The following is a 17,923-nucleotide window of genomic DNA, read 5'->3' as shown; positions in this document are numbered from 1 at the left end:
TTAGAGACCTAAAAGAGTCCATGATCAGAGACCAAATAGTACTGGGTATAAGAGATAAAAGCCTCAGGAAAAGACTGCTAGAGGATCTTGAGCTTAATTTGGAAAAGGCAGTTAGATTGTGCCAAGCAGCTGAGATAACAAATGCCAAGCTGCAGAAGCTGGAGGAAAAAACAGAACATACTGAACCAGACAGGATTACAAGACTGCAAAAACCTAAGGCAACACACAAACAATACAGAAAGGAGGACCTCTCTATGAAGCAGGTAGGTGGAGGCCAAAGAGAATTGCTTGAAGAAACAATGGTCAGCTGTGGGGGTTTCTGCAAACTCATGCAATGCCCTGCATTTGCTTAGTGCTGCAATGAATGCAAAAGATTCAATCACTTTGCAAGAGTTTGCAAAAAGAGGCAGGATGCACCACACAAGAAACAGCAGGTGCATGCTGTATGCAATGTGGAAAAAGAAGAATTCCTCACTGGCACAATGCAAGAAGAAGTTCCTTCTTCTGAGAACTGGACAGTCATCCTGGACACCAATTAACTAATTGTAACTTTTAAATTAGATACAGGGGCAGAGGTCAATGTAATTTCAGAATACATTACTCAGAAAATGAAAACTAAACCTGTGTACTATGAGAATAAGAAAGTGAGACTTACAGTATATAACAATCCTGATTGCAACCGAGGGTGTTTGTGCACTGTATGATAGATGCAAGGGTAATATAGTAAAAATTCAGTTTGTAACAGTCCCAGGAAAGCTAGTTTCAATTACTGCATTGTGAATATGTAAAACTCTAGGTTTGATTAAGAGAACTGATGCCATTGAGGGACCAGAAAGCAAGACTATAGAAGAGTTTTATGATGTGTTTCAAGGCATAGGGAAACTGTTAATTGAGTACAAGACAGAATGAAGAGAACCAGATAGTCCCGCCATACATGCTCCAAGAAATGTTCCCCTTTTACCAAGGAAGAAACTGAAAAAGGAATTAGCTAGATTAATTAACACGGACATAATAGAAAAAGTAGAGCAATTAACTGTGTGGGTTCATTCACTGGTCGTAATAGAAAAAAAAAGATGGATCCTTGAGATTGTGTTTGCCCCCTAGGCAAACAAACAGATACATCAAAAGGGAGCATTTTTTCATTTCCACTGTGGAAAAGATTTTTGGCAATATGGCAGAAGATAAATATTTCTCCACTTTGGATGCCTCTTCTGGGTTTTGGCATGTTCCCCAGCAAAGAATAGCATTAGCTTCTGTATCTTCAATATACATTTCGGAAGGTGTTGTTTTCATCGACTTCCTTTTGGACTGTGCTCTGCATCTGAAGTATTTCACAGAAAGGTGCAACAAATTTTTGAAGATCTTGATGGAACTATGGTTTATATTGATGATGTATTACTTTGGGGAAATACTATGGAAGAACATGACTTGACGCTAAGAAAGACATTAGAAAGAGATTGCAGAGCAGGTTTGCAACTGAACAAACAAATATTTAAATTCAGAGTCAAAGAAATAACATATCTGAGAGGCAAGCTCTCTGAGAAAGGGGTGCAAATTGATCCTGCAAGGGTTAAAGCCATTACAAACTTTTCATCCCCTACAGATAAGAAAGGAATACAGAGATTACTGGGCATGATCAATTCTGTAGGGAAATATCTACCTAATTTAGCAGAGCAGGCCAAACGCCTTAGACTGCTCCTACAAAATAATTTAGCAGAGCAGATCAAACACCGTAGATCACTCCTACAGTGGACATGGGACCATGAACATGAGACAGAATTTAAAAACTTGAAGGAAAAAATAATGGTACTAAAATGCTATGACCCTAAAAGACCAATTAAATTGTCAACAGATGCTTCTAAAGAAGGCATTGGAGCAGCTTTGCTTAAAAAACATGGGGATAGCTGGAGACCAGTAGCATATGCATCTAGGGCACTCTTTAAGTCACAGTGTCTATATGCACAAATTGAGAAAGAAAGTTTAGCTCTGGTATATGGCTATAAAAAATTTAATATGTTCATCTATGGGAAGCCCCTCTATTGGCACTGGTCACACTGCAGTTGGAAAACTGCATCCAGTTTTGGGTGCCACACTTCAAGAGGGATGTGGATAACCTGGAGAGGGTCCAGAGAAGGGCCACTCATATGGTTAAGGACTTTCAGGCCAAGCCCTATGAGGAGAGACGAAAGCACCTGGACCTCTTCAGTCTCTGCAAGAGAAGGTTGAGAAGCGACCTTGTGGCTGCCTATAAATTCATCATGGGGGTGCAGAAGGGAATTGGTGAGGCTCTACTCACCAAGGTGCCCCTGGGGGGTCACAAGAAATAATGGCCATAAACTAGCAGACAGCAGATTTAGACTGGACATTAGAAGGAACTCCTTCACAGTTAGAGTGGCCAAAATCTGGAATGGGATCCCAAGGGAGGTGGTGCTCTATCTACCCTAGAGGTCTTCAAGAGGAGGTTGGATGGGCATCTGGCTGGGGTCATCTGAACCCATCACTCTTTCCTGCCTATACAGGGGTTTGGACTCAATGATCTATTGAGGTCCCTTCTGACCCTAACATCTATGAATCTATGAAACTGATCATAAATTTTTGGTAACTACAGCAAAGAAAGGGTTATCAGACATGCCACCCAGATTACAGAGACTTCTTTCAACTGCAAATGTATGATGTAGACATATAGTACACTCCAGAAAAACATCTACTTATTGCAGATACATGGTCCAGAGCATAAGTCACAATGGAAAATGACAGAATTCCAGACTCAGACATAGTACATGTTAAATAATTAAAAGAGAGATTCCTGTCACAGATAAAATGTGGGCACTGATTGTGATTGCAGAAGCTACTGCTCAGGACACCACATTGCAGAAAGTGATAACAGCTCTTTGTGCTGGTTGGCCTGGAAAACATATACCTAGTGCCTACTCTCAGTTCAAGAAAGAGCTGTGAGTACTGGATGGCGTTTTGTTCAAAGGCTCATGATTTGTTGAAAGACATGTTAAACAGAATACATGAAGGGCATCTAGGCATTGAAAAGTACAAAAAGAGAGCAAGAGGTGCTTTATATTGGCCCAACGTAAATGATGGCATAGTGGTGTAAGGCTTGTACAATTTGCCTAAAGTACAGATCAGCACAAAGAAAAGAGCCCACAATGGTCATGAAGGAGCCTATATCTGTGGTATCAACTTATTCATGCATGCAGGCAAACATTATGTATTAGTGCTGGATTATTATTCTCACTATCCTGAAATTGCATTGCTTGAAAGCACAACAGCAATCCATGTCATAACTCACATCAAATCGATTTTTGCTAGACATGGGATTCCACAAGTTGTTAGACCTCAATTCAACTGTCTTGAATTTAAAGAGTTTGCAAACAAACATGGATTCTGTCACAACATTTCAAGTCCTAGATGCCCACAATTCAAAGGTCTGATGGAAAATGGAGTACAAATAGTGAAGAAATTATTGAAAAAAACTACAGATTCACACACCAATGTTTACCTGTCACTCTTAAATTACAGGGCAGCACCCATGAAACATGCATTGTCCCCAGCAGAAATGCTGTTTAACAGGAAACTCAAAACCAGCTGCCAAATCTTGTGGATGATGCTCCTAATGAAAAGCAAGACATGAAAGGTTAAAAAAAATTGACAAACTCAAACAAAAACAGTACTATGACAGGAGTTCCAGGGAGTTACCACAACTTCACAGCAGAGGTATTTTGCTTATTTCAGATGAATGAACGTGGAACCAAAAAGCACTGGTTTCCCATCAAGTAGCCCCTAGTTGCTATAAAGTAGTCACATCAGAAGGGTGGGTATTAAGAAGTAACAGACAACACTTGCAGCTTGTAAAGCAGAGAAAAGAAGCAGCATCACAAAACAGAGCTAAGATCAAAGAAACACGAAAGGACACAGGAGACTGAAAATGACACAGAAGTAGAGACATCTGAACAAGGAAACCAAACGAACTGAACCAATAAGGATTAAGGATGCAGAGAAACTAAGATCACTTAGAGTTAAAAAACCAACACAAAGACTAATAGAGACCTGCTGAAATGTGCTTTAACTATGGGTTGAACTAAACTGCCAAAGTTAGTATTTAATGGGGATATGCTACATCTAAAGGGGGAAGTTGTGTGGATACCTTCCAGAGTGTTATGTATAAGTAGTCACATGTGCCCTTGGGATTGCAGGATGGAAAAACAAAACTGTAGGCAAGTTACTGTTCTCTAAGTAAACAAGCTTTGTCGTTTTATAAGCTTAACTCCTTGGTCTTTTGAGAACAACACAAGTACAACCAGATATCACATTTTGGAGATTCCTAACATGGAGATGTGCTTGTTCCCTTCAGAGTATCTTTATAGACAATCTATAATGCAAGTTTCTACAAAAAGGTGTCTTATTAGGTGCATAAGTGGACTTAGGTGCCAGAGGCTGCAAACAGATGTCACATGTATCCCAGGATAAGCCATTTTATCCTAGGACAAAGGCCAATCATACATCCAAACCTGTTGTCCTGGGATAAATTCTTATTTTATCCTTTCCTGGATAAGAGGTAGTAACACATTATTTAGGATATTGCAAAGTATGTCTGTACAATTATCCTGGGATTGTATTGTTGAATCAATGGCAGAAAACTGACAGTATATTTAGCTACTCACTAAGCCCTGATTAAAAAGTTGTGTGCATGCCAGTCCTGGGATATTTTTATTCCAGGATAAATACAGGTGCAACTTATCCAGGGACAATTGCAATGTCTATTCCTAGTCTTCTCTCCCACTTCAGTGAACATCAGTGATCCCAGGGGCCTGTGCCATCTACTGCCTGCCTCTGTCCATCAGGTCCCACACCAGTGGATGTGGGCCAGCCGCAGCAGCCTGCCCAGACCCTGGCACTGGCCTTCGGCCCAGCTCCACTGCCTATCTGCCTGCCCTATGCCATGTCCCTGCTCTGTGCACTGCAGGCACCTGCCCAGGCCTGGCAGGCCCAGACTCTCACCCACAGCCCCTGAGGGCTGTCAAGGGAACCATACTAACATTGTTCCCAGTGCCACACACTGCTTCCCAGTGTTGCCTTGCCTACACTGAAGAGGTGGCTGACAGTGTAGGTTGGCAGATGTAGCCAGCTTGAGCAGGGTGATGGCCAGCCAGGTGTCTGTGGGGGAGGGCAGCTGCATGGTGTGGGCAGAGCTGGTTGAGGATCTTTTGGAAGGTGGTCTGGGTCATCCAGAATGAGTCCATCCACTGCTTATTGTCCCAGGTGCACTAGATGACATGTATCCAACAGTACTGGCTGGCTGGGTGGGCCCATAGGCAGTGGGGCTGGAGGCCCAGGAGCTCATGGATGGTGTGGAGAAATCACACCCCCAGTCTGTCTCTCTGCTATAATGCAGCAGCCCAGACCCTCCCCCTTTGGTTATAAATGCTGGCTGTTGGATTCACCTAGTCTCCTAGGTAACAGGGTTGTAAATTTCATAAGCAGCATGGGATCTCTCTCTTTCTTTGTTTAAGAGTTCCCACCCCTGCAGGTCATGTGACTAGTCCTCTCACCTGGGAAGGTGATGTCATTGGGTCTGCTTCTGGTGAGAACTTAGTGATGAGGTTACAAAAGTGGTATAAAACAGCCTCTCCATGAGGAACTAGAAGGAGACATGTTGGGACATTTACACAGAAACTTGGACCTCTGCAGCTTTCTTTCTCTCTCAGGATACGGAAGTGAGTAAATTACCAGAAACTTAATTAGAAATGTAGTTTTCAGTAATCTAGAAGCAGATCAAATGGCTATCAGGCTGGTTCTGTTTGCTCAGGGTTATTCTGTTATTACTTCTCTGACTTATACCTCTCCCCAAGCCTGCCCTCTGTACTCAATAAAGCTGTCCATTAGCAAGCCTTGTGGTACATGCTTGAGAGGGTTTGGACACACCTCTTTGCTCAGCTGACTAAGGGAGGCTACTTTCTATGCTTCAGAAACACCATGCTACTAGAAGCACCCCAAGATCCCAAGGTCTGCAGGCCTGTGTATCCCAGGCAGCACAGGGCCCAGACAGAGACCTGAGTCTGGGTGGTGGTGGTGGTTACCCCAGGCTTGTGGATGAGCCCTAGGAAAGGGGTCGGCTGGTCATAGGTGCCCCAGGGTATACACTCGGAACTTCGTAGTTGGTTGGGCATTGTGAGGTGGGTGGCTCAGCACAGGAGCACCCCCTTCTGGTTCGCCACATGTGATGGAAGCGGTGGTGGTCTCCACATGCACATTGTCAGCATCCTTGCTGGTGTCCAGGTGATGGACCAGAGGCTAGGCAGCATCGTGGTGAGCCTGTTCATGTGACCATGAAGCACAGGGGGGGCAGGCAGGGCCAGGACTGACCTAGGCCAGGCAGCAGTTGCTGCAGTGGTGAAGTGTGCTGATCAGGGTGGCCAGCAGGAGTCTGGGGCATGGGGAGCCTGGGGGTGGAGTAGCCATCACATGGTGGGCACAGGTTCTGGTGACAGTTGTAGAGGGCTGTGTCAGCATGCTGCAGACTGCTCTGTGCCAGAAATGCAGGTGGTCATGGAGCACCATACATGGCTGGCTTTTAAACAGGATCCCTGGCCCCAGGCTGCTGTGGCCGGCCGGAGCTTTCAACTCCCCCGGCTGCTGCAGGGGGGTGGCACAGAGCCAGAGGAGTCCTGGATCAGGGTTGTGCCATGAGAAAATCTGCTCCCAAATGGCTGCACATGTAGATGCTTGCCCAGGATGGGTTTACTGCACAGTAAACCTATTGAGCACTAATTGCATGTATAGGCACAACCAGGGGGTGTGTCTACATAAGATGTTACATCGCTGTAGCAACGAGCTTATGGCAGTGTAGCATTGGGAGGCACGAGCTGTGATGCCAATGCTACTGCAGAGTAGTAACAAACTACTGTCGGAAATGACCTATGTGGAATTGGGACTGTGCAGCAACTACTTAAGCAAGTACTAAATGACTGTGCAGTAACAACTGTGTAGTCCAGTGCACGTGTAGATGTGCCCAGTGTGATTCTATTGCACCCCAATCCACATTCTTCCATATGTACTGCCCTCTGCAAATCCCTACAAATTCATTAATGCGTTTACTTTTGCAACATGCCATCTTCTGACTCTTACAACTGAGTCACAAACAAGCAGTGAGAAGGAAGACCTACCCACCTTTTGCATTAATGGTTTTTCAAAGTTCTCAACAGAGTGGAATAGAATCACCAGAGTCCACTTAAGTGCTGGGGATTAGAATCTGTCCTAAAATCTAAACTGGAAAGAACAATGAAGTCATTGTGGGGCATGTTTGATGTTTGAGCTATTTTCCAATATCTGTCTTGGAGGGAATGAGCCCACCCCATTTCTTTAAGCATACACTGTGAGCAGTATGTGTCTTGAGCTGATAAAACACCTGGCAGGACTGTGAGTGAAGGGAGTGAAAGGAACTTGTGAAGATAGAGCCAGCATATGGAAGCACCACACAGAAAGGAGTCAGTGCTCTGCTCACCAGTGCTTTGCTCTGTTCATTAAGGAGGGAACTTGGATCGAATAACTCAGCATTTAAAGGGTGGGGGTCTGTCCGGTGGGAACAGCCACAGGCTCTGATGGACAGATGGATAACTGGCCATAGGGACAGCACATTGTAATGAGCCTGGACTGTTGTTTCTCAGCTTGCTAGTTTCCTCCCCTCTTCTCATAGGAACTTGTCAAGGTCAGGCAATAGCCTGGAGATAACAGATTGAATTTTACACTGAAAAGACAGGTCTGAGGGAGAGCCAGAGGGCAGAGGGGAATGCAGGTCAGCCAAGTCCCATGTGGGTTATCCAGGCAGGAGTAACAGCTGCCTTCTGCACAGGTATAATGAGTAGGGACCTACTGAATTCATGCTGGAAGTTTGCTGTGTGGCAGCTCCTTTATTTTTGCAAGTTTCCCTGTGCACTGTCCCCATTGCTGATTGGCTGAGGGACCCCAGTGGCTGGGAGGTAAAAATGGCAGCATATTAAAAAGTGAAGTTTTTGCCTCCCTGCCAATCAGAAGCGAGCGGTGGGGTGCCTCTACCAATCAGCAGGGAGGTGAGGGAGGTGCGTGGGGGAACCTGCAAAATTAAAGGAGCTGCCACACAGCCCACTCAACAATGAATTCAGTAGGTCCCTAATAATGAGGGGACACCTAAGGGAAGGAGTCCTTAGGCCCACTCCAGTAATCTCTATGTGCAGATGACAGTTTAGCAAGCCCATCTCTGACCCTATCCTGCCCACTGCTAATCTACTGACTCTTGACAAGAGGTCAGTGGGCAACCAGCCTAGTTTCTCCCATCTACTAGATCTCGAAGTCATGCTTGCTTCTGGGGCACTGTCAGATAGTTATTCCATTATGGGAGTGCAGTGTTGGAGCAAAATCTAACCTAGGGGCATTGGGATCCCAGAACAAATCTCTTGGAGGATACGCACCATAACAAACAGAACCTGAGCTGGAGCTTTCATCCAACGTCACAATTTACTACTCTTTAATTTCTTAACATTATTGAGGCCCAGATCCTGCACGTTTTTTAAGTACTTGAGTCTGTACATATCGACAGATGTTTAAAACTCTCAGTCTTTGTGGTCAACAGGCAACAGACAAACACTGATTTTCTATTACACACACTCACACATGCACATATACACAGGCTTCTGTATTTGTTATTTACATTTGTTTCGATTTAGGTGGAAAGGGCCAGTTCCCCCTGCTGTGCTAATAGTGCTACCTTCCCCTCTCCCTCATACTAACCTCACTTCCAAGCAGCTCTTCCCTCTGCTCCCTCCCACTCCCAGACAAATGAAAGGACATGCATATGCAAATGGCTCACCTGCCCCAAAGAATCTGCAACAGTTCTAGGAGGTAGATAATGGATGCCAAAGTTGATGTGTTATAAGACCTTATTTTATAGTGAATGAAGCGTGGTTCTCATCTTCAAAAAGGGGAAGAAGGAGGATCCGGGAAACTATAGGCCAGTTAGTCTTACCTCAATCCTAGGCAAGCTGTTTGAGAAAATTATGCTGGCACACATCCACGAGGGGCCAGCAGGGGACGTCATGCTTAGGGGCAACCAACATGGGTTCATCAGTGGCAGGTCCTGTCAGACCAACCTGGTGGCCTTCTACGATCAGATCACCAAATCGTTAGATGCAGGGGTAGCAGTGGACATAGTCTTCCTGGACTTTCGGAAGGCTTTCGACACTGTCTCTCACCCTGTTCTCATTAAGAAACTGGGGGACTGTGGTGTCGACACCCACACAGTCAGTTGGGTCGCCAGCTGGTTGGAGGGCTGCACCCAGAGAGTGGTGGTGGATGGATCATTTTTGATCTGGAGGGATGTGGGCAGTGGGGTCCCCCAGGGCTCGGTCCTCGGGCCTGCACTCTTCCACATCTTCATCAGTGACTTGGATGAGGGGGTAAAAAGCACCCTGTTTAAATTTGCTGATGACACTAAGATGTGGGGGGATGTGGGCATGCTAGAAGGGAGGAATAGGCTGCAATGGGACCTAGACAGGTTACAGGGGTGGGCGGAAGAGAATAGGATGGGATTCAACACTGACAAGTGCAAAGTGATGCACCTGGGAAGGAACAACCGGCACCATACCTACAGGCTGGGGAATTCCATTCTTGTCAGTACAGAGGTGGAAAAGGATCTTGGAGTCATCATTGGCTCCAAGATGAACATGGGCCGGCAGTGTGGGGATGCAGTCAGGAAGGCCAACCGCACCTTGTCATGCATCCACAGATGCATCTCGAGCAGGTCCAAGGAAGTGATACTCCCCCTCTATGCGGCACTGGTCAGGCCGCAGCTGGAGTACTGCATCCAGTTCTGGGCGCTGCACTGCAGGAGGGATGTGGACAACATGGAGAGGGTCCAGAGGAGGGCCACCCACATGATCAGGGGCAGCAGGGCAGGCCCTATGAGGAGAGGCTATAGCACCTGAACCTATTCAGCCTCCACAAGAGCAGGCTGTGGGGGGATCTAGTGGCCTGTTACAAACTAGTCAAGGGGGACTAGCAGGCACTGGGGAAGTCTGTGTTCCCCTGAGCACTGCCGGGCGTGACCAGGAATAATGGTCGCAAGCTGGCAGAGGGTAGATTTAGGCTAGATATCAGGAGGCGCTACTTCACGGTCAGGGCGGCTAGGATCTGGAACCAACTTCCAAGAGAAGTTGTGCTGGCTCCTACCCTGGGGGTCTTTAAGAGGAGGTTAGATGAGCACCTTGCTGGGGTCGTTTGACCCCAGTAATTTTTCCTGCCATGGCAGGGGGTTGGACTAGATGATCTACTCAGGTACCTTCCGACCCTAGAAACTATGAAACTATGAAGCAAAGAGAAATTAAGTGACTCCACCAAGGTCACACAAGAAATCTGCGGTAGAGTGAGCCAATGTGCCCAGTTCTTCTGTGGCCCAGGTCAGTGTTCTGACCAGTCTCCCATCCTTCCCCTCTAGTCTAGCTACTGAGGAGGCTATAGTCAATCCCCTGAGATGCTAACTTGGAGGCTTCATTGATGCAAGAGTGCATAGGGCATATACACTGATTCATCACCATCTCTTCTTCACTGCTTAGTGGCTATATCAGTACCAGAGAACTTTGAAGTGCCAGGCATGGCTTTTCCTAGGGTGCCCATCCCTTTAATACAGATTACTCTCTGGGATGGGATATGGATGATGTTTTCCATTTTCTTCCCTCTCTGGTAGGCTGTTATGGCATGGCTAATGTCAACTTAAGAGGAAACTGTTTGTACCTTGAGATTAGAGGATGGTGCTGTAGGCCACAACAGGTGGGAAGGATGTCACCCAATGTCCCTGCAGTACCAGGCTGGGGACAGAGACCTCCCCCATTCACTCAGGAAGCAAAGTGAGGGAAGAACTCAGGGTGCTACTGTTGCTTGGCCATAGGGCATCACCGCAAATCAGTGCTGCTGAGCTAGGCTGCCATCCTGAGCTCTGTGTAGCTAGGAGCTGTCCCCCACTCCAGAACAGCTCCCCCCTGCTCCCTGGAGCCCAGGTCTGACCCCTGTGCCCCCTGGAGCTCCCCCCAGCTGCTACAAGGGGGCAGAATAGGGCAAGGAGGCAGGAGCAGCCCTGGATTCAGCTGCTCCCATTGGGAGCAAATTTACTCCTGACATGGGTGCATGTGGAGATGCATTCCCAGGAGCAGTTTACTGCATTTTCTTTTAATACACAGTAACTTTAAGGTGCATTATTTGTACATGTAGTTGCACCCTCTGTTGATAAAGTAGATCTAAGCTGCTTGAGCTGTGGCCTCAGTAATTGATCATTCAGCAAAGATTTAGGTTTATCAGCCTCCTGAGAACTGAGCTTGGAGCTCTGAGCTCTCAACAATATGTCTCCGCTGCAGTCAAGACAGTCCACATTTTACTGCTCTCAGTGGGAGGGTGAGTCCCTGTGCTGGGCTTGTTTGAACTCTCAAAAGCAACACTTTTAAGGCTTTCAAATGCACCAGTGCTCAATGTGATGGTGGACTTTGCCTCTCTGTATCCTTTTATAATCTCCCAAAGAGCTGTAAGTACCCCGACTTTCCCGCCTGCCACGTCTTGGATTTTATTATAATATGTTCTGCTTTATGATGTCACTTGTCAGGAGGGTTGTTATATATATGTTTGTTGTTTTATTTTGCCCTTTGGGTGTCTTTATTAGGAATTTCGGTATTATAGAGGAAAACTTCACTTGATTATTCCCACACACTCGCCGATATATATATTCACAATCAGATGCAGATTAACACTTGTCTTTATATTTATTCTTTATAACACTATACAAACTTTCTTTATCTTTAAACAGAAGTGGTCCTTTTTTGTTTTTTTTTAAACAATTATATCAACTTTGTAATTCTATCTACACCCTGTTCTTATTTAACCTTTATCAGTTTGGTTGGACTGAACTTAGTGTTAATAAACAAAGTCCGTTTAACTCTGGTTTGTCTATTTCCTTTTTTTTTTTAGAGCAGGCTTTTCTCTTCAAGCCGTGTTATTTCTCTCTCTTTACTTTTGCTATCCTGAGTGTTTACTTTTGCTATCCTGACCTTTCATCTGGTGCATGCCTGAAGCCTTGAATCCAGCTGTTTTCACTATGCTTGTGGGAGTGAGTCAATTCACTCTTTCGTTTTTTTGTTTGTTTGTTTACTTTTCAGGGCGGCTGCCAGCCACGTCTCCGGTGCCTCTTCATGGATCCGCCCCTCTTTCTCAGAGCTTCGCTCTCTCCAGCAGCGAGAAAAATCCTGAGGTAAGTGTCTTATCTCCTGGAGATCTTCTTTCTCCCTCACTTTCTCCTTCATATGCTCTTTCTTTCTCCTCCCTTTCTGAGACTCCCTTCTCCTCTTTCGTTTTTTCCCCCCAGAGCTTCTATCCTAATATGGTAATAGCTCTAGAAGTGGCGTTCTCTGGCTCTTTTTGCCACGTCACTGTTTACTCTTTTACACTCAACAACCACTTGTTGGCTTCATTGAGCGTGCATACGAATGGCTAGCAGACCATCCAGGCTATTTAGTAGGGCTGTGCAAAATTTCACCGCCAGTTTTGTTTTGACTTGTTTCGAGATCAAAAAAGTGAAATTGAAATGCAACAGGTATTGTTGAAACAGCCTTGAAACAAAACAAGGCAAGTCACAACATTTCGCCATTTTGACACTGTTTTGACATTTTGCCCATAGGCTATAATGGGGAAGGTCAAAACAGCCTAAAACATTGTCATTTATGGCCTGATTTGGATGCAACTTGCAAGAATGATAGTCCCTTCTGAGGGCATGAAGCCTACCAAGTTTCAAGGAGATAGGTGCAGGGGGCTTAGCGATATTGCACCCCAAATTCTTGAAAGCAAAACTCATGTCGTGTATATGTTAAGCCACAGCAGGGTCAAAGCTGCAGGCCTGATAGCCACTGTGGAGGCCACAAAGCCTGCCAAGTTTCAAGGACATAGGTGGAGGGGTTTGGGAGAAACTGCACATCAAGCTGTGGACAAGCAAAATTTGTGACATGGGTGAGACTGTGTGTGTTAAGGCACAGCAGGGTGAAAGCTGCAGGGATGGTAGCCCCTGCTGAGGCCATGAAGCCTGCCAGCTGTTGAGGAGACAGGTGCAGGGGCTCTGGCTTCTGGGCCCTGCACCTCTGGCTGCTGACAGGCAAAACTTGTGTCATGGGTGCTTGTGGGACTGTGTCTGGCTTGGGGCAAAGGGGGGTGAAAATTGCAGGCCTGCTAGGACCTGCTGTGGCCACAAAGCCTGCCATAGTACCTCACAGTTGTCTAATGAACTTATTCTCACAATACTCCTGTGAATTGAGAAGTGTAATTACTCCATTTTACAGGTGATTAGCTGAGGCTTAGGGAGGATAAGGAACCTGACCAAGCTTGCTCTGGAAGTCTCTGGAAGAGCTGTTTCAAAGCCACATTGCCTAAGACTTAAGCTCCAGTCACTCATAGATTCATAGATTGTGAGGCTGGAAGGGACCTTAGAAGATCATTGGGTCCAGCCCCCTGCAGCAAGCAGGAAAGGTAACTGGGGTCAGGTGACCGCAGCAAGGTAACTATCTAGTCTCCTCTTAAAGATTTCTAGGGTAGGTGATTGCACCACCTCTGGAAGGATCTTATTCCACAGTCTGGACACCCTAGTTGTGAAGTAGTTTTTCCTAATGTTGAGCCTGAAACAAGCCTGAAACAATCTTCCAGGAGTTTGTGACCATTACTCCTGGTTTTCCCCAAGGGTGCCCTGGTGAGCAGTTGTTCACTGAGCCCTAGACATATGCTTCTGATGTAGTGGTAAGCTGCTACCAAGTCCTCTCTCAGTCTTCTCTTTTTCAGGCTGAAGAGTCCCAGGTCCCTCAGCCTTTCTTCATATGGCTTGCCGTACAAGTCTCTGATCATATGGGTAGCCCTTCTCTGGACTCTCTCAAACTTTACCACATCCTTGTTAAAGTGTGGAGCCCAGAACTGGACGCAGTACACCAGCTGCGGTCTCACCAATGCTAAGTAGAGCTGAGTAGAGCAGGAGAATCACTTCTTTGCAATGGTTTTGCTGGAGATGCATCAATTGCTGCATGCCAGGGTATTGTTGGCCCTGCTGGCTACAGCACTGCAGTGCTGGTTCATAGTGTGGTCAATTATTACCCCCAGGTCTGTGGTGGCAAGTGAGGGGGGATCTTCAGTCCTGCTGCCTGATGAGAGGCAGCAGTTGCACAATGTCACGAGTTTTGCCTGTGAGTAGCTAGGGGTGCAGGGCCCCAGAACCCAGAACCCCTGCACCTATCTCTTTGACAGGCTTCATGGCCTCAGCAGGGGCTACCATCCCTGCAACTTTCACCCTGCTGTGTCTTAACACACACAGTGTCGCCCATTTGACCTTCCCTATTATAGCCTAAGGGCAAAACATCAAAACAGCTGCGAAACTGTTTCGACGGAACAGAACGGAACAGCGGTTTTGAATCAAAACAAAATTTGAAGTGGAACACTGTTCTGTTGAAATGTAAGTTGAAATGCAAGGTAGTGTAGTATAGTGACAGTATTCCTATAATTTACCATGTAGCAGATGTTGTAGCTCTTATAAAAACAATTTATTTTGCCAATGGCATTAAGGGAAAGGAAGAGACTTGTTTGTTTTTTTTCTTAATTTACCTGTTGTCTTCTATTTTTCCCCAATTTTAACTCACATCTCATTTTTGCACTTCCCACTTTATTTCCCTCTTTACCTGGCCTCCTCACTGCACCCTTAGGTGAAATTTCTGGCCTTAGCCTTGCCTCTATTTCAGCTGAAGCATTATGGTGCTTCCAGCCTGGATTTTAGTCTGTAACACTCAGAGACAATCATAAACAGGCTACACAACTGCAGCTAGGAATTGCAAAAAGATACTAGTTGCTTGATCCTTTGTCTGTAGTGTTTTTATACTTGATTTGTGGTGAGCTATTAGACTGGAGTGTTCTGAGTAGAGCAGAAGAAGAGAAAGGTGCATGCAGCATTGTACAAAACGCTGTATCCTCTGGGGACAATGAAAGATTATATCATTTACAAGGCAAGAAGATTTTATGATGGCATGAAGAAATGGAAAAGGTGTCTTGACAGGCAATACCTATTCAGTATGCTTATGCATGTAGGATACCCTATGTTATGAAATTATGGTTGCTTTTTCTTTAGCCTGACAGTATATTAATGTCTTTCAGTTATTCCGGATACAATCGTACAGAAGAAAAATACATATTTACATCCCCTTCCCTGCAAAAACAAACTAGAAATTTGTCTTGCTATGAAGATATGAGTATTTTATTTTATTTTTTTTTCTCCTCATAAATTCTGACTGGAGTAAGGAGGACAGATATGCACCGTTAACCGAGCAACAATGAAGGCTCATGTCATTTTCATTACAATCCTTGTCAGGAGAATGGATTCATGCAGTGCCATTTTCTGCTCTCATTATATTCTTTGTCACAAGAATAAGGTTTTAATCCATCAAGCGTTCGGTAAGGAGACAGTGGGGTGGTTGAGCACTTTGATCTCAGCAATGGTCTGTAATTTGATGGGCTACTAACCATCCATGCTCTTCCTCTCTGACAGTCTCCAGGAGATAAGGGAGAGAGAGAAAGAGAGAAGCCATTTAAAACCAGTGGTGTAAATGGCTGGAATGGGTGCCAATTGCAGCAGCTCCCTGGAAGCATAAGAACCAACGTGGTGCTTCCCCAGGGAGACATAATGTGAGGCACACAATGCTGTCCTGGACTTCTCCAAGGCTGCACGCTCTAGGGGAGGAACAAACAATCCTTTTGTCTGGAGGGCTGCTTAATGAGTTTCGGCAAGCTGTTGAGGGCCTCAAGCGTAACCCTGCCCCTTAATAGGTTCCTCGCCCCCTGGTTGCCATCTTGGGACTGGAAGTCCCACCTCTAACCCCTGATTTTTGACACTGGCAGTCACTCCCTTTACCCCAAGAAGTACTCCTTTTGGGAAGGGGGTTTGCGATCTTGGAACTGGAAAAAAAGCAAATTATAAACTAAGAATCAAACATTGACAATAACATATTTTAATTTTATTAAAAAAAATATTTTTGTCCAATAAAAAATGTTTAGGGGCTTTGGAGGTAAGACTTTTGGAGAAAGGCTGTGAGAATGAGAGTTATTTAGTTTGGGGAAGAGAAGACAGAGATGGGATTTGATAACAGTCTTCAAATACCTGAAGGGCAATTTTAGAGAAGATGGAGATGGACTTTTCTCTAGCCATGGAGGACAGGACTAGGAGCAACAGCTTCAAGTTGCAGCAGAGGAAATTTAGGTTGGAGATTAGGAGGAACTTTCTGACTCCAAGGGTGGTCAAATATTGGAACAGGCTACCTAGAAAAATTCCGTAGATATTTTCAAGAGCAGGTTAGAGTGACACTTGGCCCAGCTGGTTTAGTCACAGATGATCCTGCTTTGAATAGGAGGCTGGATTAAATAAGGTCCCTTTCACCCCTACTTTTCTATGATTCTAGTGTTCTATCATCCTAAGGTGGAAAGGAAGAATAGGTATTCATGCAGGCTGTGGAGGAGACATCAAGTGCAAACGCTGCTCTTTCTCTGCCCTGCGGGGCTGCAGGGTCAATGACAGTAGCTCTGTACTGCAGTCAAACGTCCAGCTCCTGTGGACACCTCTGGGCTAGTTTTAAATTAGATGGCTCAGACATCACATGGGCTAACTTTCTGCATTTCAGCCCCTCTTTTCTCACCCATGCAGAGCTCTGTGCTGCTGTGGCTCCACCGTGGCAGCACTTGTGCTGGCAAGATTAAAGCTGCCCGCACTCATTGGCACAAGTTACAGACGTTACTGGCCTGTAGCATAGCAGGGGTGTATTGCTGTCAGCCTGGGTTCTTCTAGGCAACCAGCATCAGAACTGCTCCCATTGCCCTGCAGATGGAGCAATGCTCCATTTCCGCTGATGCTTTGCAAGTCCGTGCATTTTACCACTCGATTCTTCTGGGTTAGAGCTGCCCCTGGTGTTCCGTAGATCAATCCTTTCATTGCAGACATTGGGTAACGAGGGGGGAGTTCAACAAGTGTTGCCAATAGAGCAAGCAGGCTTGATTTTCTATTGCATTCAGTCTATACTCAAAGACTGCGTGTGCATGGAAAGATGTATACACGTGTGGGAATGCAAATGCATGAATGCAGAGGTATGCATGTGTTTGAGTTGGCTTGTTTAAGGATGCGCATGCAGGTATCTCCATGTACTGGATCATCCTTCAATTACACCACTAGTAAGATAGCCCCCAAAACTAGAACTGATAGAAACTGTTCATTCAAAAAAAATCTCTCAATGAAAGAATAGGACATGGGGAATGTCTTATTTCTAGGAAAACATCAGGGTTTTCATAAAAAACAATCCCTGGAAAAATGTGATGTCTTTTGGCAACTGAAAAATAGTCAACCAAATCTGGGTTTGGGCTGATGTGTTTTTCAACGTTTGCCAAAAAACATTTGCTACCCCTCTGCCTCAATGAACTAAAATAAAACAAAATAAAATAAAATCTTTTGAAGTAAATATTTAGTAAAACCACAAGCATTTCTGTGGGCATTTTTCACAGGAATGCAAACCAGGTGGAGCAATTCTAACACACCCTGTTGTGAGTTGGCTTTCAGGCAGACACTGAAATTATATTTTATCACAGCTCGTTTCCTTCTCATGTCAGCCACTGCCACTCCACTGAAGCCCATGCACCTTTTCACGCTCACCTCAGGGACAGGGGCACCTACTCTGCAGCAGAGTGCTCCCATACACATTTTGCCCAGAGAAAACAGGGAATTAAGTGACTGGGAATAAAAAGTAGCATGGTGTAGTGATTAGGTTTAGGCAGCCTGAATTCAGTTCCATGTTCTACCACAGACTTGGGCAAATCATACAGATTCTCAATGCCACATCCA

General features: G+C 45.4%; 1 long non-coding RNA gene across 1 annotated transcript in view; it reads left to right on the top strand.

Annotated features, from left to right (window-relative positions):
- The window catches only part of LOC149873887 (uncharacterized), a 132,728-nt gene that overhangs the window by 59,441 nt on the left and 55,364 nt on the right, over positions 1–17,923 (top strand). The window contains exon 2 of the long non-coding RNA XR_016443038.1: positions 12,183–12,274. This is a non-coding gene — a long non-coding RNA (uncharacterized LOC149873887). The remainder of the gene's footprint in view (positions 1–12,182; positions 12,275–17,923) is intronic.

Source organism: Crocodylus siamensis, chromosome 1 (assembly GCF_052110815.1).
Source record: "Crocodylus siamensis isolate JL-2025a chromosome 1, ASM5211081v1, whole genome shotgun sequence".
Lineage (NCBI taxonomy): Eukaryota > Metazoa > Chordata > Crocodylia > Crocodylidae > Crocodylus > Crocodylus siamensis.
Note: the sequence above shows the minus strand (reverse complement) of the source record. Positions and strands in the feature narration are given on the sequence as shown.